Source organism: Heterodontus francisci, chromosome 22 (assembly GCF_036365525.1).
Source record: "Heterodontus francisci isolate sHetFra1 chromosome 22, sHetFra1.hap1, whole genome shotgun sequence".
NCBI lineage: Eukaryota > Metazoa > Chordata > Chondrichthyes > Heterodontiformes > Heterodontidae > Heterodontus > Heterodontus francisci.
Window position 1 is genome coordinate 10,080,378 of NC_090392.1, and position 8,310 is coordinate 10,088,687.

Consider the following 8,310-nt stretch of genomic DNA (forward strand, 5'->3'; position numbering starts at 1 on the left):
AAGACATACACTGACACCAAGTCACAAAGACATACACTGATACCCAGTAACACAGACACACACTGACACCCAGTAACAAAGACATACACTGATACCAAGTCAGAAAGACAGACACTGATACCCAGTAACACAGACACACACTGACACCAAGTAACAAAGACATACATTGACACCAAGTAACAAAGTCATGCAATTACACCAAGTAAAAAAGACAGACAATTACACCAAGTAACAAAGACATACACTTGCACCAAGTATTTTGACATACACTGACACCAAGTAACAAAGACATACACTGATACCCAGTAACACAGACACACACTGACACCCAGTAACAAAGACATACTCTGATACCAAGTCACAAAGACATACACTGATACCCAGTAACACAGACACACACTGACACCAAGTAACAAAGACATACACTGACACCAAGTAACAAAGACATACACTTACACCAAGCAACAAAGACACACACTTACACCAAGGAACAAAGACATACACTGATACCCAGTAACACAGACAGACACTTACACCAAGTAACAAAGACAGACGCTGATACCCAGTAACACAGGCACACACTGACACCCAGTAACAAAGACATACACTGATACTAAGTCACAAAGACATACACTGATACCCAGCAACACAGACACACACTGACACCAAGTAACAAAGACATACACTGATACCAAGTCACAAAGACATACACTGATACCCAGTAACACAGGCACACACGGACACCAAGTAACAAAGACACACACTTACACCAAGTAACACAGACACACACTGACAGCCAGTAAGACAAACAAACACACGTACACCCAGTAACACAGGCACACACTGACACCAAGTAACAAAGACATGCACTGACACCCAGTAACACAGATACACACTGGGCGGCATAGTGGCGCAGTGGTTAGCACTGCAGCCTCACAGCTCCAGGGACCCGGGTTCGATTGTGGTTACTGCCTGTGCGGAGTTTGCAAGTTCTCCCTGTGTCTGCGTGGGTTTCCTCCGGGTGCTCCGGTTTCCTCCCACATGCCAAAGACTTGCAGGTTGGTAGGTTAATTGGCCATTATTAATTGCCCCTAGAATTGGTAGGTGGTAGCTAAATATAAAGGGACCGGTGGGGATGTTATTGGAATATGGGATTCGTGTACGATTAGTATAAATGGTTGGTTGATGGTCGGCACAGACTCGGTGGGCCGAAGGGCCTGTTTCAGTGTTGTATCTCTCAACTAAACTAAATACAGACACCTAGTGTCACAGACATACACTGACACCAAGTAACACAGACACACACTTACACCAAGTAACAAAGACATTCACTAACACCGAGTAACAAAGACATACACTGACACCCAGTAACAAAGACATACACTGACACCAAGTCACAAACACATACACTGCCACCAAGTAACAAAGACATACACTTACACCAAGTAACAAAGACATACACTGATACCCAGTAACACAGAAAAACACTGACACCAAGTCACAAACACATACACTGACACCAAGTAACACAGACACACACTGACACCCAGTCAGAAACACAAACTGACACCCAGTAACACAGACCCATACTGACCCCCCCGTAACACAGACATACACTGATACCCAGTAACACAGACACACACTGACACCCAGTAACAAAGACATACACTGATACTAAGTCACAAAGACATACACTGATACCCAGTAACACAGACACACACTGACACCAATTAACAAAGACATGCACTGACACCAAGTAACAAAGACATACACTTACACCAAGTAAAAAAGACAGACAATTACACCAAGTAACAAAGACATACACTTACACCAAGTAACACAGACATACACTGACACCAAGTAACAAAGACATGCACTGATACCCAGGAACACATACACACACTGACACCAAGTAACAAAGACATGCACTGATACCAAGTCACAAAGACACACACTGACACCCAGTAACACAGACACACACTGACACCAAGTCACAAACACATACACTGACACCAAGTAACACAGACACACACTGACACCCAGCAACAAAGACATACACTGATACTAAGTAACAAAGACATACACTTCCACCAAGTAACAAAGACATACACTGACACCAAGTAACACAGACACACACTGACACCCAGAAACACAGACACACACTGACACCAAGTAACAAAGACATACACGGACACCAAGTAACAAAGACATGCACTTACACCAAGTAACAATGACACATACTGACTCTCAGTAACAAAGAAATACACTGACACCAAGTCACAAAGACATACACTGATACACAGACACACACTAACAACAAGTAACACAGACATACACTGACACCAAGTCACAAAGACATGCACTGATACCCAGTAACACAGACACACACTGAAAACCAGTAACAAAGACATACACTGATACCAAGTCACAAAGACATACACTGATACCCAGTAACACAGACACACACTGACACCCAGGAACAAAGACATACACTGACACCAAGTAACTAAGACATACACTTACACCAAGTAACAAAGACACACACTTACACCAAGGAACACAGACATACACTGACACCAAGTAACAAAGACATACAATTACACCAAGTAAAAAAGACAGACAATTACACCAAGTAACAAAGACATATACTTGCACCAAGTATTTTGACATACACTGACACCAAGTAACAAAGACATACACTGATACCCAGTAACACAGACACACACTGACACCCAGTAACAAAGGCATACACTGATACCAAGTCACAGAGACATACAATGATACCCAGTAACACAGACACACACTGACACCAAGTAACAAAGACATACACTGACACCAAGTAACAAAGACATACACTTACACCAAGCAACAAAGACACACACTTACACCAAGGAACAAAGACATACACTGATACCCAGTAACACAGACAGACACTTACACCAAGTAACAAAGACAGACACTGATACCCAGTAACACAGGCACACACTGACACCCAGTAACAAAGACATACACTGATACTAAGTCACAAAGACATACACTGATACCCAGTAACACAGACACACACTGACACCAAGTAACAAAGACATACACTGATACCAAGTCACAAAGACATACACTGATACCCAGAAACACAGACACACACTGACACCAAGTAACAAAGACATACACTTACACCAAGCAACAAAGACACGCACTTACACCAAGGAACAAAGACATACACTGATACCCAATAACACAGACAGACACTTACACCAAGTAACAAAGACAGACACTGATACCCAGTAACACAGGCACACACTGACACCCAGTAACAAAGACATACACTGATACTAAGTCACAAAGACATACACTGATACCCAGTAACACAGACACACACTGACACCAAGTAACAAAGACATACACTGATACCAAGTCACAAAGACATACACTGATACCCAGAAACACAGACACACACTGACACCAAGTAACAAAGACATACACTGACACCAAGTAACAAAGACATCCACTTACAACAAGTATAAAAGACAGACAATTACACCAAGTAACAAAGACATACACTTACACCAAGTATTTTGACATACACTGACACCAAGTAACAAAGACATACACTGATACCCAGTAAAACAGACACACACTGACACCCAGTAACAAAGACATACACTGACACCAAGTCACAAAGACATACACTGATACCCAGTAACACAGACACACACTGACACCCAGTAATAAAGACATACACTGATACCAAGTCAGAAAGACAGACACTGATACCCAGTAACACAGACACACACTGACACCAAGTAACAAAGACATACATTGACACCAAGTAACAAAGTCATACAATTACACCAAGTAAAAAAGACAGACAATTACACCAAGTAACAAAGACATACACTTGCACCAAGTATTTTGACATACACTGACACCAAGTAACAAAGACATACACTGATACCCAGTAACACAGACACACACTGACACCCAGTAACAAAGACATACACTGATACCAAGTCACAAAGACATACAATGATACCCAGTAACACAGACACACACTGACACCCAGTAACAAAGACATACACTGATACCAAGTCACAGAGACATACACTGATACCCAGTAACACAGACACACACTGACACCAAGTAACAAAGACATACACTGACACCAAGTAACAAAGACATACACTTACACCAAGCAACAAAGACACACACTTACACCAAGGAACAAAGACATACACTGATACCCAGTAACACAGACAGACACTTACACCAAGTAACAAAGACAGACACTGATACCCAGTAACACAGGCACACACTGACACCCAGTAACAAAGACATACACTGATACTAAGTCACAAAGACATACACTGATACCCAGTAACACAGACACACACTGACACAAAGTAACAAAGACATACACTGATACCAAGTCACAAAGACATACACTGATACCCAGTAACACAGACACACACTGACACCCAGTAACAAAGACATACACTGATACTAAGTCACAAAGACTTACACTGATACGCAGAAACACAGACACACACTGACACCAAGTAACAAAGACATACACTGACACCAAGTAACAAAGACATACACTTACACCAAGTAACAAAGACACACACTTACACCAAGGAACACAGACATACACTGACACCAAGTAACAAAGACATCCACTTACAACAAGTAAAAAAGACAGACAATTACACCAAGTAACAAAGACATACACTTACACCAAGTATTTTGACATACACTGACACCAAGTAACAAAGACATACACTGATACCCAGTAAAACAGACACACACTGACACCCAGTAACAAAGACATACACTGACACCAAGTCACAAAGACATACACTGATACCCAGTAACACAGACACACACTGACACCCAGTAACAAAGACATACACTGATACCAAGTCAGAAAGACAGACACTGATACCCAGTAACAAAGACATACATTGACACCAAGTAACAAAGTCATACAATTACACCAAGTAAAAAAGACAGACAATTACACCAAGTAACAAAGACATACACTTGCACCAAGTATTTTGACATACACTGACACCAAGTAACAAAGACATACACTGATACCCAGTAACACAGACACACACTGACACCCAGTAACAAAGACATACACTGATACCAAGTCACAAAGACATACAATGATACCCAGTAACACAGACACACACTGACACCCAGTAACAAAGACATACACTGATACCAAGTCACAGAGACATACACTGATACCCAGTAACACAGACACACACTGACACCAAGTAACAAAGACATACACTTACACCAAGGAACAAAGACATACACTGATACCCAGTAACACAGACAGACACTTACACCAAGTAACAAGGACAGACGCTGATACCCAGTAACACAGGCACACACTGACACCCAGTAACAAAGACATACACTGATACTAAGTCACAAAGACATACACTGATACCCAGTAACACAGACACACACTGACACCAAGTAACAAAGACATACACTGATACCAAGTCACAAAGACATACACTGATACCCAGTAACACAGACACACACGGACACCAAGTAACAAAGACACACACTTACACCAAGTAACACAGACACACACTGACAGCCAGTAAGACAAACAAACACACGTACACCCAGTAACACAGGCACACACTGACACCAAGTAACAAAGACATGCACTGACACCCAGTAACACAGATACACACTGGGCGGCACAGTGGCGCAGTGGTTAGCACTGCAGCCTCACAGCTCCAGGGACCCGGGTTCGATTCTGGTTACTGCCTGTGCGGAGTTTGCAAGTTCTCCCTGTGTCTGCGTGGGTTTCCTCCGGGTGCTCCGGTTTCCTCCCACATGCCAAAGACTTGCAGGTTGGTAGGTTAATTGGCCATTATTAATTGCCCCTAGAATTGGTAGGTGGTAGCTAAATATAAAGGGACCGGTGGGGATGTTATTGGAATATGGGATTCGTGTAGGATTAGTATAAATGGTTGGTTGATGGTCGGCACAGACTCGGTGGGCCGAAGGGCCTGTTTCAGTGTTGTATCTCTCAACTAAACTAAATACAGACACCTAGTGTCACAGACATACACTGACACCAAGTAACACAGACACACACTTACACCAAGTAACAAAGACATTCACTAACACCGAGTAACAAAGACATACACTGACACCCAGTAACAAAGACATACACTGACACCAAGTCACAAACACATCCACTGCCACCAAGTAACAAAGACATACACTTACACCAAGTAACAAAGACATACACTGATACCCAGTAACACAGAAACACACTGACACCAAGTCACAAACACATACACTGACACCAAGTAACACAGACACACACTGACACCCAGTAACAAAGACATACACTAACACCGAGTAACAAAGACATGCACTGACAACCAGTTAAAAAGACATACACTGACACCCAGTCACAAACACATACACTGACACCAAGTAACAAAGACATACACTTACACAAAGTAAAAAAGACATGCACTGATACCCAGTAACACAGAAACACACTGACACCAAGTCACAAACACATACACTGACACCAAGTAACACAGACACACACTGACACTCAGTCAGAAACACAAACTGACCCCCAGTAACACAGACACATACTGACCCCCCCGTAACACAGACATACACTGATACCCAGTAACACAGACACACACTGACACCCAGTAACAAAGACATACACTGATACCAAGTCACAAAGACATACACTGATACCCATTAACACAGACACACACTGACACCCAGTAACAAAGACATACACTGATACTAAGTCACAAAGACATACACTGATACCCAGTAACACAGACACACACTGACACCAATTAACAAAGACATGCACTGACACCAAGTAACAAAGACATACACTTACACCAAGTAAAAAAGACAGACAATTACACCAAGTAACAAAGACATACACTTACACCAAGTAACACAGACATACACTGACAAGAAGTAACAAAGACATGCACTGATACCCAGGAACACATACACACACTGACACCCAGTAACAAAGACATGCACTGATACCAAGTCACAAAGACACACACTGACACCCAGTAACACAGAAACACACTGACACCAAGTCACAAACACATACACTGACACCAAGTAACACAGACACACACTGACACCCAGCAACAAAGACAGACACTGATACTAAGTCACAAAGACATACACTGATACCCAGAAACACAGACACACACTGACACCAAGTAACAAAGACATACACTTCCACCAGTTAACAAAGCCATACACTGACACCAAGTAACACAGACACACACTGACATCCAGTAACAAAGACATACACTGATACTAAGTCACAAAGACATACACTGATACCCAGAAACACAGACACACATTGACACCAAGTAACAAAGACATACACGGACACCAAGTAACAAAGACATGCACTTACACCAAGTAACAATGACACACACTTGCACCAAGGAACACAGACATACACTGACACCAAGTAACAAATACACACACTTACAACAAGTAAAAAAGACAGACAATTACACCAAGTAACAAAGACATACACTTACACCAAGTATTTTGAAATACACTGACACCAAGTAACAAAGACATACACTGATACCCAGTAAAACAGACACACACTGACACCAAGTAACAAAGACATACACTGATACCAAGTCACAAAGACATACACTGATACCCAGTAACACAGACACACACTGATAACCAGTAACACAGACACACACTTACACCAAGTAACAAAGACACACACTGATACCCAGTAACACAGACACACACTTACACCAATTAACAAACACACACACTGACACCCAGTAACAAAGACATGCACTGACACCCAGTAACACAGACACACACTGACACCAAGTAACAAAGACACACACTTACACCAAGTAACACAGACACACACTGACAGCCAGTAAGACAAACAAACACACATACACCCAGTAACACAGGCACACACTGACACCCAGCAACAAAGACATACACTGATACCAAGTCACAAAGACATACACTGATACCCAGTAAAACAGACACACACTGACACCCAGTAACAAAGACATACACTGATACCAAGTCACAAAGACATACACTGATACCCAGTAACACAGACACACACTGACACCCAGTAACAAAGACATACACTGATACCAAGACACAAAGACATACACTGATACCCAGTAACACAGACACACACTGACACCAAGGAACAAAGACATACACTGACACCAAGTAACAAAGACATACACTTACACCAAGTAACAAAGACACATACTT